At 41.7% G+C, this 20,587-nt stretch overlaps 1 pseudogene; it reads left to right on the top strand.

Moving 5' to 3' along the window:
- The window catches only part of LOC135699499 (small ribosomal subunit protein uS5m-like), a 47,023-nt pseudogene extending 28,154 nt beyond the window's left edge, over positions 1 to 18,869 (top strand).
- The last annotated feature ends 1,718 nt before the right edge of the window (positions 18,870 to 20,587 follow it).

Genomic DNA, 20,587 nt, shown 5'->3' with positions numbered 1-20,587 from the left:
TTACCCAGTTTGGTTAGAAGTTTCGAAGCTAACGCATGTCCACAGGCCTAATAGAAAGATAGGCAGAACAAGTGTATCATTAAGAATGGTTGCATGCAGGGTTGCTTCCACTCACTTGCTATAGATGGGTGATTTTCGGAGTTTTGAATTCGTTAGATGTTGTAGTGGAGATTTGTGCTGTTGGATGCGGGTGGAGATTGGAGGGCGGGTGTTTGATGCATAGAACCTGTCAATTTCGCTTTCAGAGTGTCGCAGTAAGCGGTTTTATGATTCGTGAGCGCTCGCGATTCGTAGAATCGTTGATTGTGACTGCAAGTGGATTTGACGGGTTTTGTGTTTCGGACGCTTGTTTTTGGCCTTTTCTTGTGTCTAACATGTGCAGAGTATCATTATAACGTCTACTGGTTTTGAGATTCCTGGTGGCGTGAAATATATTTGTGAGAATATCTTTTTGAGATTTTAACAGTCACGTTTTGTTTGTAGTTTATATTTTATTTATTCATGTAATTATCGTAAATAATAGTTATTCAATAATAGATAGTTCATCCATATATTCGTACTTTGACGCGAAGCGCTGTGGATTATGAGATGCTCGATGACCCTGGAGGGATCGATTTTGCTTACTGAGCAGAAAATCATAGATTTAACCCCAAGCTCTTCAACAGCACAATAAATCGCCACCATCATGTGTATATTTGATATTAAACATTAACCTTGGAAACTATTTGCATATCAAGCGAAAACGTAGTCCTGTATTGTCGCGAAGCGTTATGGTTCTGAGATGCTCGATGACCCTGGAGGGATCGTTTTTGCTTACTGAGCAGAAAATTATGGGTTTAATCCCAAGCTCTCCGTCATGACTCTTAAAATTCATTATCACTAAACAAAATTAATATGTTCTTTCGATAGCCGGCTATCGAGAGATTAAATAAACAACAAATAAACAATACATACTTTTGGTTGCATCGCCAACTTGAGGTGAATCCTAACCGAATACCCTACCCAACCCTCCAACTCCGTAGCACTTATGAGGGTGTCGCTAAGTCGGTGGCCTCTCGTTAAGTAAGTACTACATCAACATTTCATTCCTTATCCCTAGTTATGGTAAAGATGGGCGTGGCCGGGAATAGCGACAGTCATGCTTCTGTTACTCTTGTTTAGATTGGAACCAATGTTTACTCCTCAGCATTATTCCTGAAAGTAGTCTAACTGAGAATTTCAGAAGATACGTGAGTGTCGCTAGTATCCAATCTACAAAGTATATCATAACAACGCTAACGCTAACGCTAACGCTAACGCTAACGCTAACGCTAGGAGAGAGTCGGGAAAGATTGAGAAGGGTGCACAATAATACAAATTTCAACAATCCCTAGTGATGAAAAGCGCACGTTTAAAACACTCGCGTACCAATCCTCGCACGGTCACCCATGGGTTTTTAACTGCAAAAACAATTCATGCATGATAAATGACGACATTGTGAAAGGAAGCCATAACGAGCACCGGGGATGCTCTTTCGTAAACGATATGACAAAAAGCCTCTGGAGATACGTGTGCTGTGCATATTTGCTCAAGTGGGAGTGGAAAAGCATTTCAAAATACGAACCATATGAACAGCCCATGGAGACCGGTGCGACTGTTGTGAGCGTTCTGAGGCTGGAACTTCTGCTTTGAATTACGATCTCAGTAGAACGCAGAAAATAAAAACAACCTCCTAAATCAAATGCCCACGCTAGGCCCCATATATAGCAATGTTGGTTTTCTTTTTGCCGGAAATGCGTTTAGAAAAATATGATGGAATTTTTCATGACTCCGGAGCGGGTGTGATAAATGCTGGATTCATATTTTGAGCCTCCCATTCAGGGTTGGCTTCCAAGTTGTATATACACAAAAAACGAAAACTGTAGTGAGCGTATAATTATTCCACAAAATGAATAAATGTAAATGGTTAATAAATAACGTAAACGATAATTAATATTGAAATTCAAAAAAAAAATTGCAAAACAAATTATAAAGTCAAAATAATACTTGGCAATTCTTAAATTATATTTACATAAAAATGACCATGCCACAAATAGGTATAAGTGAACTGACCGTTGGGTACTTTTTTCTTACCGTGTATATTGTTGTCAATATTAGTATTCGTCTTCAGCTTGGTGCGGATTGTTTTGAGGATCAATTGCAAATTGAATATTTTCATTTGACACAAATATAGCGTTGTGTTGTGGAACGTGTTGTGTTGGTTTTTACACACAGATTGATGGAAAATTATTGTCTAATGCTGAATTGATGATAATATCAAAATTTTAGACTCTGGGGTCGACAATATTGAAAATAATCATTTTGCCCAAAATTAAATTGATTATTTTGCTTTTGAGGATTGCTTCTGATATTGACTATTTTAGGTTGGATAATCAAGCACGTATTCACTGATGTATAATGAACTCATATTATGTTCATTTCGTTCGTACGTGACAGCGAATATTTTCAAAACAAACGCATTTCATCTTCACTGAGTTGAGTCACTACTCCTTGTGTGCAATGGTAAATGATAAAAAAACAGACATTGCTTCGGACACTGCGTGGACAAGCTTACCGGTGATCACTGTCTGCAACCAATAATTTAAAAAAATCTCCACATGAGGTGTACTTTCCGAAACCATTATTGTTCAACCCATTGAGTTCAGCCCTTCCACTACATTGATTTCTCGCTGAAAACATTTCTGACCTCCAGTCTCTTGCGAAAACAAAAACCCAGCAGATAAAAACAGGAAACCCTTCATCTTCCAGCCGAGCAGAATATGGTCCAATACTGCTCGTTCAGTAGTGTTTTTCTGTCACCAGCTTTTTACATTTTCCCCGCACGCCTTAAAAAATATGTAAATGCATCAGGAGACAGCAGCCATGGGGCTCCACCTCATACTTCGTCGGTTGAAGAATGGAATAAATTAGGGCCAACTTGAAGCCAGCCAGCAGCCGCCAAACAACTACAGCAGAATAGTAGCGAAAAAATGGAAATTGTTTCCCCTTGTAGTCTTGAACCATGTGGGCAGCCAAGCGGGCTGCCCCCTTTCCCTTCGCCCCTGTGGAATTTATTGTACTTAAATGGATCGTTATGTGGCCGTCAGAAGTTACGCGCGGCCCAAAGGAGATGCGTCTTCCCGGAAGCTGACTGCCGCTAGGCTAGCTACCGAGAAGCGAGTCGAGGGAGTGATAAATTTTATTATACATTGTAAAGAGCTTCACGCCACAATTCCACTTTCGGGAGTTTGCGAGCCGGGCGACTTCCGGCCGGGGGAAGAACAAAAAAAAGTTTGAACATTTCTTACTTTCGGTGTGGTAGCGGACTAGGACTAGGAGGAAAGTTTTCTATTGTTTTTGGTTTTTCGGTTCCATGTGGGCGTGTGAGTGTGCAGAATGGCACTTCCGGCATCAGGCGAGGCAAAGTTGAGCACGGGCATTTTAACTGTGGGATTTCGAAGGCAGTTGATGAAATATTTCGGATTCTTAAGTGAGGCTAAGTAACAGCATTCATCTTGAGAATGGGTTCCATTACGTAATGAATATATGAAAAATCCATTAGCCTCGCATTTATTTGGGCACACACTATGGAACAGTCGTGAAAATGTCGGTGCCTTGAGACCGATACATGCTAGTCAATCAATTCAATCAAACGCAAAATGGGTCAACAACACGCATCATTTGTGGATGGTCTATAACGTAATTTTAGTATCAGTTTCAATTTAAATTAAGTTAACTGAAGCCAAAATTCTTGTCTGAAATTTCTCAATCTTCCATCATGAAAAATTTACCAGGTTCCAAATTCATGACTGGTTTTCTCAGTCCAAAATTTAACCTTTTATTCAAAGCTTAAAAATTCTGATAAGCTTTCAAATTTTCAAAAAAATTTCCTCCTTCAAGAAGTTCAAAGTTGGTCAGTCCAAAACGCTAAAATATGTCAGTTTTGTCTCGAACCCTTCCGAACTGAATGAATCATTGCTCTCATGTTTGCTGCTACCAATGGTTGCATTTTTCAACTAAATGTATTTTTTAACAAGAGTTACTTTTGAAAAGGGTGTATTCAAAAAATGGATTACACTTTTCAAAAAAAAAAAACAAAAAACTATCATATTTTTTTTTTGTCTATTAATTTATTTGATAAGGCTCAACCGAATTAACTTTACAGAGCCGAGGATTCTTGGTCACTATACAATACATTTTAAAACTATAGTCAAAAGGTACAACACAATAAACACTTTATCATCCGCTATCAAAAAAGCCTCCTCCATTAGAACTGGAGCCGCTTCCAGTAGTTTCATTGTTGTACGCCAACGAGGGTCAGAGCACGTCCATTGCAGCAATGGACGCAAAACGTGGTCAGCACTCACACACTCATCACGAAACGGTTGCTTTCCAAAGTCGACGACGCATCGACCGAAAGAACTGCTGATGACGAACAATGAGGAGGACCACACAATGGTAGCTGCCGAGAAAACAGACGATCGCGTAGCACACATCGAGAGTGGCCTGCTTTTGTCGACAGCCGAGTGAACACTGAAAAAAAAAACTATCATATGAAAACGATTGATCTGATAAAAATGACTTCTGAGAAGAAGTTGAACACGGCCAATAAGATCAACCCAAATTTGAGTTCAGTTTACTCATAATCACAAAAAGTGCAGGAGCTCAGCGATGAGTAAAATTGCCTCATATTTTCCTGTGCAAAACCTAAAATATCTGCCGGAAAATAAGGAAAATTGACGAAAATAATACTCAGTCTAGAAGAAGTAGCAATAGACTGAGAGAATCCTATCTATTTAACTAAACACAGCTTTGGATTGATCTCATTGGCCGTGTAGGTAATTAAATGATATTTGAGAAAAAAATACACTAAAAGAAAAAAAATCAATGCATTCATTTTCATATTATTTTTTAAAGAAAGTTGAAGTAATTCTCTGAAATTTGGTGAAGAGTAAGCAGCGGGGCCTCCCTTAGCTCAGTCGGTAAAGCCGCAGCTACAAAGCAAGACCGGAGGTGGCTGGGTTCAATTCCCGGTCCGGTCTAGGAATTTTTGGGGTTGGAAAATTTCTCGACTGCCCTGGGCATAGAAGTATGATTGGACTTGCCACACAATTATACCAATGCAAAAATGGTACAGGCATCGAAAGCTCTCAATTTATAACTGTGGAAGTGCATCTAGAACACTAAGTTGAGAGCACGCAATAAGCTAATATGCGATATGCAATAAGCATGAAATGCGAAAAAGAAGAAGAAGAAGAAGAAGAAGAAGAAGAAGAAGAAGAAGAAGAAGAGCTTGCTGCTAAAAAAGTCTATAATGTTTAAATGTTTGTTGATTTTCATATTTTAATAAGATTACATAATTCTTAGAAAAATTATAGTATATTTTAATTTACGGATCAGTTTTGATAAATTTACACATACATATTTTTTCCCTAAGTCCAGCCATTCGCTAGTTGAGGCGAGTATGCAAGCATAGGGAAAACGATTTTTTTTTCTTGAATTCAGCATGGATTTTTACGATTAAACTTAAAAAAATGTTGAACTTACTTCTTGGTGGTATATTAATTAAAATTATCTTCAATATCAATTCAATTGTTAAAATATTTTTCGATTCCACAATGGATTTGGCTGGAACGTATTTCTGGGTTTCTATAAAAAAAACATCATTATTTATTTATTTATTTATTGTAAGAAGACTTATAGAAAACTGAATTCAAATTCAAGAAATAAACAAGGTGTTTACAAGTTGCAACTAAGGCTTTGATAACATTTTTCTTAGGCCTACATTTTCATCGAATAGTCACAACGCGATGCTCAGGCAAATGAGTCAAAAAGCCTTCATGCTTTGCTTTCGCAGCTTCTTCATCGATACCTTCACAATCCTTCAATATCTTCAACAAGTTCAAATCGTTGTTCGGTGCCATGGCGCCACATGAAGAAATATACCAACTTTTCAAGTACACTTTCACAATGAATACAGACAGAGAGAAAGTTTAGTAATTTCCATTCAATTCCACTACCTTATTTGCTTATCCTTGACAGAAACGCGTATTTCGTCTGCAATGTGCAGACTTCTTCAGTATCTTGTACTAATCGAGTATTAGTACAACACACTGAAGAAGTCTGCACATTGTAGACGAAATACGCGTATCTGTCAAGGATAAGCAAATAAGGTAGTGGAATTAAATGGAAATTGCTAATCTTTCTCTCTCTCTTTATACATTTTTTTTTTTTTTGTCTTTATTTTAGAGATTTTTAGCCTGAGGCTAGTTCATCTCTTCTCTCTTTATACAGGTATTCCACTAAGACACCCACATTCAGCAGGAACCTTCGTGAGGATTACCGAGAAGCTTCGACAGTCGAGTAGAGGATGCAAGCCTAATAGAGGAGGTTGAATAAACCAACTTTGCCAAAACATAGCTAAAATGTGGTTATTTATTACCTGAAAATAGAGGTGTGCGTCGAATCAAAAATGGTCGGCGGCGGCGTGTGGGGTAATTATGCTTGGCGGCGCCAGTGCGACAAATTCAAATAAAGTGGGACATGGCTATATGCGACGAGACTATTGAGTGTAGCTTTTTGTTGTCTTCCAGAATGTTTCTTAATTTTTTAAGTTCTTTATTTGAGTAGTGAAATTTTTTTGTTAAGGGGGGTATACACTCAGATAAAAAAAAATAACTTTATGCCTTGTTCAAATTGACACCTATAAAAACATTGCAGTTGAAGTCTTTTTAAGAAATTTTTTCCATGGTTTAAACTTTCTATCTCTCAAGTGGACGAAGTTATAGGGTGAAAATGGAGTACAAACGGTAATATTCCAGTTATCGCGTTTTTTCTCCATAACTTTTTTTTTAATTTTCTCGTTTTTCTAATATTCTACAAAGTTGTAAGTGCTAAAAAATAAAAAAAAAATAATTACTGATAAAATTTTGGAAAATGTCTCAATGAATCCCGCGTTGAGTCCCGTAATTGATGCTGAAACTGACGGTTTCTCGAAAAATCATCTGGCTATATTTCCATCATTTGATGAATCAGAGCCTTGTTTGGGAACATCGATTATAAGGCCCGTCTGATTTTTGAAAGCTTTTTAGATGTGCTTCTTACGACCCGCGACGTTTTCCTTTTCATGAGGTTTCCTTGCCTGCCAACACGATACATTTCCTTTTGTACAATTTCTATGTCAGAGAAATTGACAATTGTCTAAGTGACAACTGCACGTTGAGACAACTTGCAGATGATGACGTAGTGTCTATGACAGGGCCCAAAGGGGTCAACCTGTAAGGACCCTTACAGGATACCTTAGACAATTTGTCTACTTGGGCTATCCAGCTAGGTATCGAATTCTCCATGGAGAAAACTGAGTTGGTCGTTTTTTCTAGGAAGCATAGCCCAGCACAACCGAAGCTTCAACTTTTGGGTAAGCCGATCACTCATTCTATGTCCTTCAAATATCTTGGGATCTGGTTCGATTCCAATTGCACCTGGAGATCCCACATCGAGTATCTGAGACGAAAATGCCAACAAAGGATCAATTTTCTCCGAACAATTACCGGAACGTGGTGGGGAGCTCATCCGCAAGATCTTCTAACGTTGTACCGGACAACGATTTTATCGGTTTTAGAGTACGGTAGTTTTTGCTTCCAATCGGCGGCTAAAACTCACATCATCAAACTGGAACGTATCCAGTATCGTTGTCTTCGTATCGCGTTAGGATGCATGCACTCGACTCATACGATGAGTCTCGAAGTGTTGGCGGGCATGGATCGGGTTTCGGAATTGTCCCTCAGGCTCCTCACCCGTTGTGAAGTAATGAACCCACTGGTAATCGAAAACTTTGAGAAGCTTCTTGAGCTAAACCCTCAAACTCGTTTTATGTCATTGTACTACGTGTACATAACTCAGGATGTCAGCCCTTCACAGCATAATCCCCATCGTGTATGCTTCTCCGACTTCGGCAATTCTGTTCATTTTGATTTATCTATGACGCGGGAGATTCGTGGAATCCCAGAACATCATCGTTCCATGATTGTTCCGTCAATTTATGCTGCGAAGTTTGGCCAAGTTGATTCCGCAAGATCGTTCTTCACAGATGGATCACTAATAGAGGCGTCCGCTGGTTTTGGTATTTATAACGAATCTCATAGCGTCTCCCGAATGCTTCATGCTTCTTGTTCCGTATATGTTGCTGAACTGGCGGCAATACACTATACGCTAGAAACGATCGCCTCACTTGCACCAGATCACTATTTTATTTTTACGGATAGTCTCAGTTCTGTCGAGGCTATTCGCTCCATGAGGCCGGTAAACCACTCCTCGTATTTTCTCATGAAAATACGAGAGCTTCTGAGTGCTTTATCTTTAAGATCTTTTGTCATCACCTTTGCATGGGTCTCATCTCATTGCTCGTTGGACAATGAGAAGGCGGACTCACTTGCTAAGGTCGGCGCTATGCAAGGCGGTATTTACAATCGACAAATCGCCTACAATGAATTTTTCTTCATTTATCGTCAATTTATGTTCCAGTTCGGGATATTTTGGCTAGACGTGATCTGGAGTTTATGAAACTCATATATGTTTATTTAAGAATACTAACCTTAGATTGTAATTTTGATTAACCTTGTTTTTAGTTTGTGTATTGTGCGTTTAGTTTTTTTTTTTTAAATGTTTGTTTTCAAGATGAATAGAAATAAGTTCATGTTTTAGGATTAATTAAATATTTGTATAATAAATCATATTTCAAACCTGCTTCTCCCTTTCCCCATCCAAAAAATTGTAAATCTCCACTAACCTCGAGACGACCGCGAGTAATCGGTTCAATTCCTTTAACTCTAGATTTAAGACATTAATCACGTATAATGCAAATGATATCTCGGCTCTGTAAAGTTTATTCGATTGAGCCTGTACAAATAAATTAATATAAAAAACACGATACATTTGACCGGTGTCACACTGCAGAATACAGTGTTTCCCACAATACATCTTGCCATAAAATTATCAATCTCTTTTTAATAGCTATTTAATTTGACGTTTGGCTGAAAAACGATTATCTGCAAAGTTGTAGCTGATAAAAATTCCAATAAGAATAGCAATAGAACTTGTTAACAATACAATATGGAAAAGGCTAGAAGACAATGAACAAAAAGTTTTGTTTTCCCATAGTAATTTCCATATAAACTTCAAATGGTTTGTGCCAAGTCAGTTTCTTATCAAATGAGTTAAAACTTTTGGAGGCTAATCAGGACCCGATTTTAAACCATTTGAACACTGTGGAACGAAAATATCAAATTTTGTATCAGTCTATTGTACATGGCACACAATTACACTAGTGCAGAAATGGTACAGCCATCGAAAGCTCTCAATTAATAACTGTGGAAGTGCATCTAGAACACTATGTTGAGAGCATGCAATAAGCTAATATGCGATATACAATAAGCTTAAAATGCAAGGAAGAAGAAGAAGATGTGCAGTTATAACAGACTAACGAATAGAAATTGAATTTACTTTTTGAAGAGCATCCAGTTTGAAGTTCCTCATCCTTGCCACCAGGCTTCCAGTGCGCGCGCTACCGTATGCGAGACGCAATACGAATAGTCTCATAATCATAGCAGTCTCATGCGCAAGAGATTTGTAGCACTCTGTTTCTCTCTCTTCAGTTTTGTCGCATCTCACATTCTCATAATGTCTGTGTGTCGCACTGTTTTGTAAGCACAGCACATTTCCGGATGTATGCGTTTCATGAGAACGAGTATCATGCGACGTCGCGTGAGCCGAAGCTCATGCGCTTTTCGCAATGAGACGTCGCTAAGCGACGTTTCAATGCGACATCTAAATAACAAACTCAACTGGAGGACCAACTTGTGTTCTTGATGTGGGGAAAGTGTTGTTTTGTTTTGGAAACGATGGAAAGCGACCTAGCTACTACACTCTTATCGAACATGGAGAAGAAGTGTCGGATGGTTATGACCAACAAAGTTTTCCTAGCGGCAATTTTCGTTGATTAAAGGATTAACTTGAAAAATAGCCCATTCATAACGAACGAAGTAAGAGATGTAGCTTTGGTAAGCGAAATGTACAATCAAGTTGTGGTTTATTTGCTCGTTAATATGCTTTTTTTTAATTTCACCGAGGGTCCACGGTACTAACACTAGAACTATTTAGAAATCTGTCGTCGCAAATTGATTGTTTCAATTCAGCATCATGGTGGCTGATATGAACTATCCTGTGAGCGCTAACACATCTGAAGAATTCAGTTGCTGCCATAGTAAGTTTTGTTGATTGACAGGTATTCAATACAATTCCTGAAGCAAGAAGCTTAGCAACAATCCGTAATACAGATATGACACAAATTGTTCCTAAATTTATTACTTTAACCTTAATCCAGCATTTCGTACCTACGTACACTGTGGTGCAGAGTTGATCGGACAAAGGTCGTTTTCATACAAACTAGCCAAGTTTAACATGTTATGAATGTGTTCTGTTATGATCAATTGCGCTGAAATTTTGACGCAAAACTACAAATATGTTGAATTTTACGTGTAAGAAATACCAAATTTTTTGAAGCACCTGCTGGAAGGTGACAATAAAAATAAAATTTGTGCATAGCTGATCGGACAAAGGTCAATGGAAAAGCAAGTTTTGTGTCAAAAATTTCAACTCAATTGATCTGACAGAACACATTTACAACATGTTAAACTTGGTTAATTTTTAAGTGCAGACTTGTGTGTATGCAATGAAACACCACCAACGTTTTTGCAGCAAAGTACACTTCTGCGTTGAAAATAATCCCTTAAAATAGTGTTCACTCAAGCCAGACAAATAAAAATATTAATCTTCAGAATTCTATCATTACTAGCGTGTTGATATGATCGGTCAAGTCAGACCGAAATGTGAATTTTTTATTTGATTTTGAGAAAAACGAATAAAAGTTGGCTGTTCAATATTGTGTCTTATGTAATGGGAAAAATCATTTGACCGTTTTCTCGTGCTACTCTAATTTCTCAAATCTGGCTGAAAAATTGAAATGTAGCTGAGGGAATTCTTGATCTTATGATATCATTAACTCATTTTTTGTTTTTATTTTGCTACTTAGTCCCTTCTGACTTAAGGCCGACCATATGACCATAGTGCTGTTTTACATTCAAAATCGTCCATTTATATTTTTACTGGTCTGAGTAAAAGTATTCTGAGGGATTCTGAGTTTAATTTGGTGCAAATGCGGAATAACTTGTTTATTTTTCCACCAAATGGGCTGAAAGCTTCAGAGGCTTCCAAAAAATGTATTTTAGAATATTTCCGCATAAGGACTTGTTGAAGGACACATAGTTCCACAGATATTCCGGTATTATTTGGGTGCTAACATGCTAACGGTATCCCAACTACCGTAAGGTTGCCATCCACCGCTCACGTAGCCTTCCTTTACCTTCCTTTAGCATCCTTTCGACAAGCAATTGCGTCTTCCTAGGATCATTAGTGGTGATCTTACGGTGATTCCAGTATATCTCTGGAATCATGAGTTGAGTCTGCTTGAATCTATACTAGAAGATATTTCTGGAACCATCTAAAAACTTTACCCGATTTTAAAATCCACATGTGCAAAGGGCCACAAGTCTTCTGTGAACAAACCCTTGCAGTCCCTTATCTCGTCACCCGACAACATCACTTATGATGGGACCGCGAGAGTCAAAGCATGCGAAACAGCGCACGGCGATGGCGCCCTGAGAGAGCGCATTGAGATGTTTCAATGAAACAGTCGCATGTGATTGAATACATGCGTCGCATTGAGAGAGCAATGCGATGAGACAAACAAAAATTGAAACGCTCGAATTTGTTGAGAGCGTGTAGCTTGTCGCGCGCATCGTTCTGGTCTCTCTTTTGTACAATAATGTAGCACACCATGGATTTGAGAGTAATGCGACGCTCCGTCTCACAGCTCGCTGTCGCATTTGTGTACGCGTGAGATTTCCGGAAGCCTGCTTGCCACACAATAATACTAAATGCAAACATGGTGTTAGCTCTTAATTAACAACTGTGGAAATTCTCAAGAAACTCCAAGTTGAGAGCCACCGTTAAGTCCCAGGTAGGACGTATTAAATCCGATGATGAAGAAGGATAATTTATACAGAACCGTCCAAGTATAATAAATCCCTTTAAATCCATAAGCAAGTTATGGTGTATTTTGTTTTAATCTAGTAGCCGTCATCAATGGTCCATTCACTTCTCGAAATGCTGATGGCACGTTTACATATTACCATGGCAAATTCTCCGGAAAATTCAATCCAAAACTGTTCCTAATTCATGTGCACTGTACAGCAATAACCTTACATTTTGCTCTGCTCCACGTCAAATTTGCATCGCATCCCAAATTGAATTTCCCTGCCACCAGCCAGTAGCTGCTCCGATTTGTAACGTACGGCTACTCCCGACTACCACCCACCTCCACCAACACCCCCTGCAAACTTGGCAACCAAGGCACGTCCCAGAATCAAAATTAAATTTCGATAAAATTTAATAACAATTTTCGTCATATCTATTTTCGATTTACCCATTCCGATTGAATTGGTTCTGCCGGGTGCTAGATTGAAATCTGCTGCTGCTTCGGAGCGTCTGCTTTGGAATGCACGATAAGCGCGTGAAATGGGCGCTGGGTGGATTCGGTGGGTGAGCTTCCTTTGTAACTCGGATACGAAAATTGTGGCATACTAGCAAAAGTCAACCATCACCGGTGCATATCGTCGCATGGCTGCACTCCTTCACGCGCCAAGAATTGCAACCCGATGATTGCGACGCTCTATCCGTACCCCAGGTGCCGATGGGTGGTTTAATCCAACTTGTAATGGAACTGCTGTTCGGGACCTGTCTCACACACTCTTCCGATTAAACCGACAAAAGCCAGTCTCTCACTTCAACGTTCAGGGCAAGCGGGATTTGCTGAAGAGATGACACCGTGCAAAGTTTGCACTGTGATATAACATTGTCATTTTTATCTATCAGGAGGATACTGTAATGGTGTTTTTTTTTTCGATGCTGCTGTCAAACTTGTGATACAAACGACGCGCTTCCAGAGGCTCCACCTCTGGGTGGTGGGGGGAAACGGTGAGGTTGGAGACTGGAGTCAGGACTATCAGGGAACAAATTGAAGATTAAATCGATGTGATAGCATTTTGGTCGCTTGACATCTGGTGCCCGGGTGCAGCAGTCAAATGTGACACAAAAAACTGCACAAGAAATTGAAATCGATTTACATCAATTTAAGAGGGGGTTTATTTTATCGTGGTATGAAAACGTAACAGCTAAGAACTTTTGAATACTTGATCGATGAATTGTGCAACTTCGTTCAATTAACCTATTTGTTGACTATTCCAAAGTGAAAAGTTGTTTACCTCCAATCGGGTGAAAAATGTTAATTCCATTACGCTGCGCCTCGCATAAATTCCCCAGATTTGTCACGTAGTTCCAATCAGCCAGTAAATTTCAATTACCGCTCTCAAGCCTGAGCCAAAGTTGCCAACAACAAGGAAGTCATTGCTTCAACACTGTAAATCTCCCCTGTCCCATTCTCCCAGTGGTGCTTGTTTTTTCGACTCAAACTTTCAACCATTCCTCAGAGTGGATGGGAACTCCCCAAACCTATACCCAACTGGGGATTGCTTGCCAGCAAAAATCGCTCAACACTCATTTCCTTAGTTTTCTTTCGAGTCAGTGGAGCGTTCGTTGCTTTGAGAAAAGGCATCTCGCGTCCCCCTTCACCGCTCTTGGCCGGCATTGTAAACACAACTAGCGCCACCACCGGCCGGCCGATCATCGAACAAGAAGAGAGTGAAAATACATGTAGCGCAAAGTTTTTGCCGTAAATCACAAAGTTTGCGGAATATCTGTCGATAAATAAACCTCGATTACAGTTTCCCACAGCTCGCCTGGTCCACCTCATCACCGAACCGACCGATCCTGTTTGCACGTACTCTAAAAGTTAGGAGACGGAGAGCTCTTCGCATCACGCAATTGCCTATGCTACGTTGCGCCCTTCCTATGTTTCCTGGTCAGAACTGGAAGGATTTCTTCACCGGAACACCATCATCAGAGGTTACTGTAGGTATTCCTGATTTTAGCTACTGTGTGTACATGGAGGATATTTGGTCAAAGTTCGAACGTACAAGGATCGCGTTTTGGTGCAAAACTGCTGCCAATATGTGCGATGGGTAGAGGGTTTGCGAAACGTGTCTTTTTGCCTATCTCGTACCCAGACTGAAGGGCCCTGCACAGTGATTTTTTTTTAGTTACTGTAGATAAGAAGCTAGATTTCCCTGCATTTTTAAATTCTCTGCTCGACCATCAAGCTGTACAGTCCGATTTTCTTTTCGCTCGCTCTCTCGAGTCGTTCGGTGTTTTAAGTCGGTCGTTTGTGTAGAGTCGACGTGTATTCATAACGAGTAAGATAAATTACAACAGGGCAATCAGGTAGTTCATAGTACTCATACATATAGTATAAGTGATACCAACACATGGGAATTATATTGTACTCGCTTTAAGTTGTTGAAATTCCAATTAATAAATCGGTACAGCCAGTTCAACAGACATATCGACGCGCTCCAATTGCTCTAGAAGGCAAGATCCATGAAAAGTTGCAATATTTGCTTGAAACGGATATCATCGAAAAAGTTGACGGTCCTTCTCCATGGATTTCCCCAGTTGTGCCTATTGTGAAGCAGTCAGGTGACCTCAGACTATGTGTTGACATGAGACAGGCGAATCAGGCGGTGCTACGTGAAACCCACCCACTTCCGGTAATCGAAGAGCTGTTAGGAAGCGTATCACCAGTTAGAAATTTCGAAAGACTCACGGGTTATGACAGCCTTTATCACGAAATACGACCTTTTCAGATACAAGCGTATGATGTTTGGCATCAGCTGTGCGCCAGAACTTTTTCAAAAAGTTATGGACACAATTGTTGCGGGGCTCGAAGGAGTAATGGTATACCTTGATGATTGCGTGGTATCCCGTCGCACACAAGAAGAACACGATAGTCGTTTGAATGCTCTGCTACAACGTTTCAAGGAATACGGAGTACTTCTGAACTGGGACAAATGTGTATTCAACGTAGAAAAGTTGTAATTTCTGGGACACGAGCTTTCAATAGCTGGGGTAAAACCAGTAGAGAGCAGAGTTTTGGCTGTACACCAATTTCGGGAACCTTTGAATATTGCGGAACTGCGAGGTTTTCTAGGGCTGGTTACCTATGTCAGAAGATTTATTCCACATTTGTCAACCAAAACAGATCCTCTTCGGAGATTGCTACGTGGTGGTCAGAAGTTTCAACGGTCAAGAATCCAGCAGAAAGCTTTCGAGGATATTAAAGAAGCTGTGGCTGACATAAAACATCTAGGCTTCTTCAGTCCCCAAGATGAGACTATTTTGGTGGCAGACGCTTGTCCAACAGGATTGGGTGCAGTGCTTCTTTTTTTTTTTCCTTGATTTGTTTTCCGTCGATCTTGTTTTCCGTGCTGAGCACCAATGCTACCGACGTGCCAGGAAGGCAGCTCCCACACCTGGACCCTACCTATCGACCCATCAACTCATGAACCGGGGACCAACGGCTTTACTTCCCATCCGAAGGAAGGCGTGATCAGAGATGTTATGCCTCAGAACATCCCGGCGGCGCCGACTGGGATTGAACTCAGGCCTGCTGGGGTGAGAGGTAATCACGCTTACTACTACACCACCAGCGCCGCTATGGGTGCAGTGCTTCTGCAACAGAACAAAAACGGAGATCGAAGAATAATATCATATGCAAGCAATCGCCGGTGATGGAATTAGCGCATGAAGGACATCCAGGTATTGTTGTCATGAAAAGAAGGTTGAGGCAGAAGGTATGGATAGGCAGGTAGAAGTATATGTTAAACGATGCAGGGATTGCACTATCGTGTCGTCTTTGTCGACCTTTGATCCCGACTCAGATGCCTGATAAACCGTGGAGTCATGTCGCGGTGGATTTTATGGGACCTCTACCGTCTGGGCATAACCTTTTGGTTCTCATTGATTATTATAGCCGGTTTGTGGAAGTTATTGTGATGAGAGAAATCACAGCAAAACTTACAGTTCAGGCTTTACACGAAGCGTTCTGTAGATACGGCATACCGGAATCGATGAAGTCGGATAATGGTCCACAGTTTGTTAGCGAAGCATTAGGACAATTTTTCAAAGACTTCGGAATTGAGCTACGCAAAACAACTCCCTATTGGCCGCAATCCAATGGGGAAGTCGAGATGGCAAATAGAGCACTGAAAAAGCGTCTACAAATAAGCCAAGATAATCATAATCCTGACTGGATCTGCGGATGTACCTTCTGATGTACAACTCAACTCCTCATTCTACAACCGGTGTGGCACCATCTGCTTTGATGTTCGGAAGAGTGTTGCGAGACAAACTTCCGTCAATGTCAGGAATTGGATTGAGACCGATAGAAGAAGCACGTGACAAAGATCAAGAGAGGAAACTGAAACGAACGGAGTATGCACACGGCCGACGTCGAGCACCTAACACGCTGAAGGAAGGGGATGTTGTAATTGCTAGAAGGATGGTCAAGGAAAACAAATTAGCAAGTAATTTCGATCCAGAGGAGTTTGTAGTCTTGAATCGATCGGGACCGGATGCTAAACTTCAATCGAGTGAGACGGGCAAAATGTGTCATCGAAACGTATCACACTTCAAACCGGTAGTGCAGACTTCAAAACGGAATGATACAGCGGTTGCAATCGATACGAAAGAATTTCAAAGAACTCAGAATGGTGCACAACAACAAGATTCGAATTCCTCCACTCTGCGACAGCGACCACAACGGGGCCTCAAACTTCCGGAATATTTGTAAGATTATCAATTGGCTACAGATCAGGACTATTGAGGAAGTGTGGGAATGTAGAGTCGACGTGACGAGTATTCATAACGAGTAAGATAAATTACAACAGGGCAAACAGGTAGTTCATAGTACTCATACATATAGTATAAGTGATACCAACACATGGGAATTATATTGTACTCGCTTTAAGTTCTAGAGAATAAAGACTTCACTTTATTGTTGGCCATCAGTCGGAATAGTCGCATTTCATTTCTTTGGTACAGACACTACAGTTTGGTCGTGGTACCCGTCGAGAGTTTTCGCTTTGGTTAGCAACGTGTCGTCAGTTTTCGCAACAGTTGCATGAGACTCACCCGCTGAAAAAACCAAAGGCCTCGCAAGAAAGCTGGTGCCAGCAACCACACGGAAAGATTGCTTCAGAGTAATCCGTTCTCGGCACTCCCCAAAGAAGCAGATATAGATCCAGTTGAGAAACGGGAAAAAGTGCCCTCACTGTTCACCTAGACGAAGGAACTCGCGTTGCTCAGGAATGAGCTGGCTAAATATCAAATCCATCCACTGTTCAAGCTGTGCAGCATGGGGATCAAAATCTTGTGCTCGACGCTGGCGGACTACAACGCTGTTGGCACATTTCTTCAGCTGAACCGGTTTGAGCTCTATACTCACGACGTCCCTGGAAGCAAACCATTGAAAATGGTGATCCGTGGTCTTCCAAATCTCCCTGTTGCGGAGATTAAAGCGGAATTGGAGCACCTTCATCTGCAACCAATCAACATTTTTCCCATTGCGGGACGAGATGAAACCAGTGCATTCCGGGACCAGAAGTACCTGGTGCACTTCGATAAGGGCTGCTCTGCGGCTGATTCAACATCGTGATTCAGTGGGAACAGTATCGCCCTCGGCACCGTGACGTGGCGCAGTGCACTAATTGTCTGGCATTTGGGCACGGTACGAAGGATTTTCACATGAGAGCTCGTTGTGGCAAATGTGCTGGGGCTCACAATACTACCGCCTGCAAGAAGGAAGAAGCTGAACATAAGCGCGTAAACTGTGATTTCAACCATCTGGGCAGCGATAGGAGATGTCTCAAGCGAGCGGTCTTCATCCAGATCCGACAACAGGCTTGCACGAGGAACCAGCCCCCCCCCCCCCCCCTTGGGTATCCACCATCAGATCAAGCGGGTCCCAGCCTCCGTTCAGTTCAGCATCGCCTCACTGCCGCTGCGGCCCACCCGAGCCATGACTCTACTGCCCCGGGATTATCGTACGCATGTGCTGTGTCAGGTGAGTCAGAAGACAATTCTCCACTCACAAGTGATGAACTGGTGATCCTCGTGACTGAGGTGATCATAAGCTTGCGCACCACCAAGACACTTCCTAAACAGCTTCGTGCAGTTATGTCCCTCGTGTAAAAGTATGGACCGTAAAGTCATTAAATTAGTTCGCTCAAGAGAAAAATCATTGAGGTTGTAGATTTCCTCAATGAACATAGCATTGACATCGCCGTCATCACCGAAACACACCTGAAGCCGGAGATAAATGTTCTCCTCCCCGATTTTCGGCTCGTAAGGCTAGACCGGAGCAGCTCCTGCGGGGGAGGAGTGGCTATCGCATTAAGGAGAAATATTGACTGTCGACTGCTACCGAGTTTCCAGCTGAATATGATCGAAGCGGTGGGTGTGCCTGCCGGCCCTATTACCATCACAAGTCACCCTCAGGGACGGGTCGGCACCAGACCTGCGGAGAGACATCATCAGACTAACTCAACGGCGTGAGAAGTACAACATTGCTGGTGACCTGAACGCCAAACACCAGGCTTGGGGCAACAGTCGACACAACCAAAACGGTATCCTGAACGACCACCTGCAAGAGGCTCACTACACCATAATAGCGCCGGACTCTCCCACCCGCTTGAACCGGTCTGGCGTACACTCCACCATCACCATCTTCGTCAGTAACATGGGAGATAACATCTCGCAACCTGTGACCCACCAGGAGCTGAGTTCGGACCACTATCCGGTGGTGGCCGATATGGGCTCATCCGTCAACCGATTCCAAGCTTCCCGACGCAACTACCATCGCGTCAGCTGAGATCAGTTCCAACACTGTGTCGACTCCACTGTCGACTACGGTGTACTTCCGGAGACGCCCGAAGACGTTGACCGGTGTCTACGTTCCATCCAGGAAGCGATATCTCGGGCCAGGGAACAACAAGTGCCAGTATCCAGACAGGTGAGCAATACTCTGAACCTTGATAGAATTACCAAAGATCTCATCAGACTCCGTAACTCCATCCGAAGGCAATACCAGCGTTCTGGTTTACGTGTATTGAAGACCCATTGCAATCGTCTTATAAAAACCATCCAAGCCAGGATGGTGGACCTCAGAAATCAAGATTTTGCTAACAAGATCCGCTCTCTCCCAGATTGTGTTCTGGAAACTAACGAAAATCCTTAAAAATAAGCCAAGACCCATTCCACCACTGAACCCACTGGATCGTCCCGGCGACCCAGTGGTTCACCTGATAACTCCTGAAGAAGTCTACCACGATATGTCAACACTTCGTCAGCTCCCATAATAGCCCTCATGAATCTAAGGTTGCTGAAAATGCAACCAATCTTCATCATAACATTTTTCCAGAGGAATCTAAGATTACGGCTGACGAACTGTTGGCCTTTATCAAATCATCTAAAAACATGAAGGTCCCAGGTTTCGACAACATCCTGAATCTGAAACTCAAACACTTGAGTTCCAGATTCTACAACCTCAGACTTGGCTACTTCCCCTTGTGTTGGAAGTCAGCTAAAGTCATACCCATCCGGAAACCTGGGAAGGATCCGTCCTCTCCTTCAAGTTATCGACCAATCAGCCTTCTCTCAGGGTTATCAAAACTGTTCGAAAGAGCAGTCTACCACCGGCTCCTAACATCTTACTCGAGGAACAGTTTGGTTTTCGGAAAGGTCGTTCGACCGTCCACCAGCTGACTTGAGTAACAAACATTCTCAGATGAAACAAGTCTGTTTCGAAAACATCTGCCATGGCGTTGTTGGACGTTGAAAAAGCGTTCGAAAATGTCTGGCATGCTGGCCTGGTGTTCAAATTGCAGCAGTACGGTCTTCCAATCTTCCTAGTGAAGATAATAAATAACTATCTATCGGATAGAACGTTCCGAGTCTCTCTGAATGGCATCACATCGGATGCTTTCAACATCGGTGCCGGAGCTCCACAAAGAAGCATCCTTGGCCCCATTTTATTCAACCTGTTCACCTCCGATATGCCGGCTCTCCCTGATGGTGGATCGTTATCTCTGTTCGCAGATGACACATCCATCGTCTACAAGGGTAGGGTCATCGGAGCTCTGACTGCCAAACTTCAGAGAGGCCTGGACGTCCTGTCTGAATATTTCAACAGCTGGAAGATCCGTATCAACGCGGCAAAGACCCAGGTCATCATCTTCCCACACTCAAAATCTCCTAGATTTGTTCCGTCGGAGAATAATCAGATTTGCTTAAACAGTTCAGTGGTGGAATGGTCCAAAAAGGTCGGGTACCTCGGGCTAACACTAGACAGCAAGCTTCTTTTCAGGGAGCACGTTGACAAAACCAAAACCAAGTGTAAAATCCTGATAAGATCACTGTATCCACTCATCAACAATCGCCGTTTGTGACATGTTTTCCCATGTGGAAAATGTTTATTGGGACTAATCATGTAACATATCAA

This window comes from Ochlerotatus camptorhynchus, unplaced genomic scaffold, assembly GCF_037179485.1.
Source record: "Ochlerotatus camptorhynchus isolate MF236.1 unplaced genomic scaffold, CSIRO-AGI_Acam_v1.1 ptg000111l, whole genome shotgun sequence".
NCBI classification, from domain to species: domain Eukaryota; kingdom Metazoa; phylum Arthropoda; class Insecta; order Diptera; family Culicidae; genus Ochlerotatus; species Ochlerotatus camptorhynchus.
Note: the sequence above shows the minus strand (reverse complement) of the source record. Positions and strands in the feature narration are given on the sequence as shown.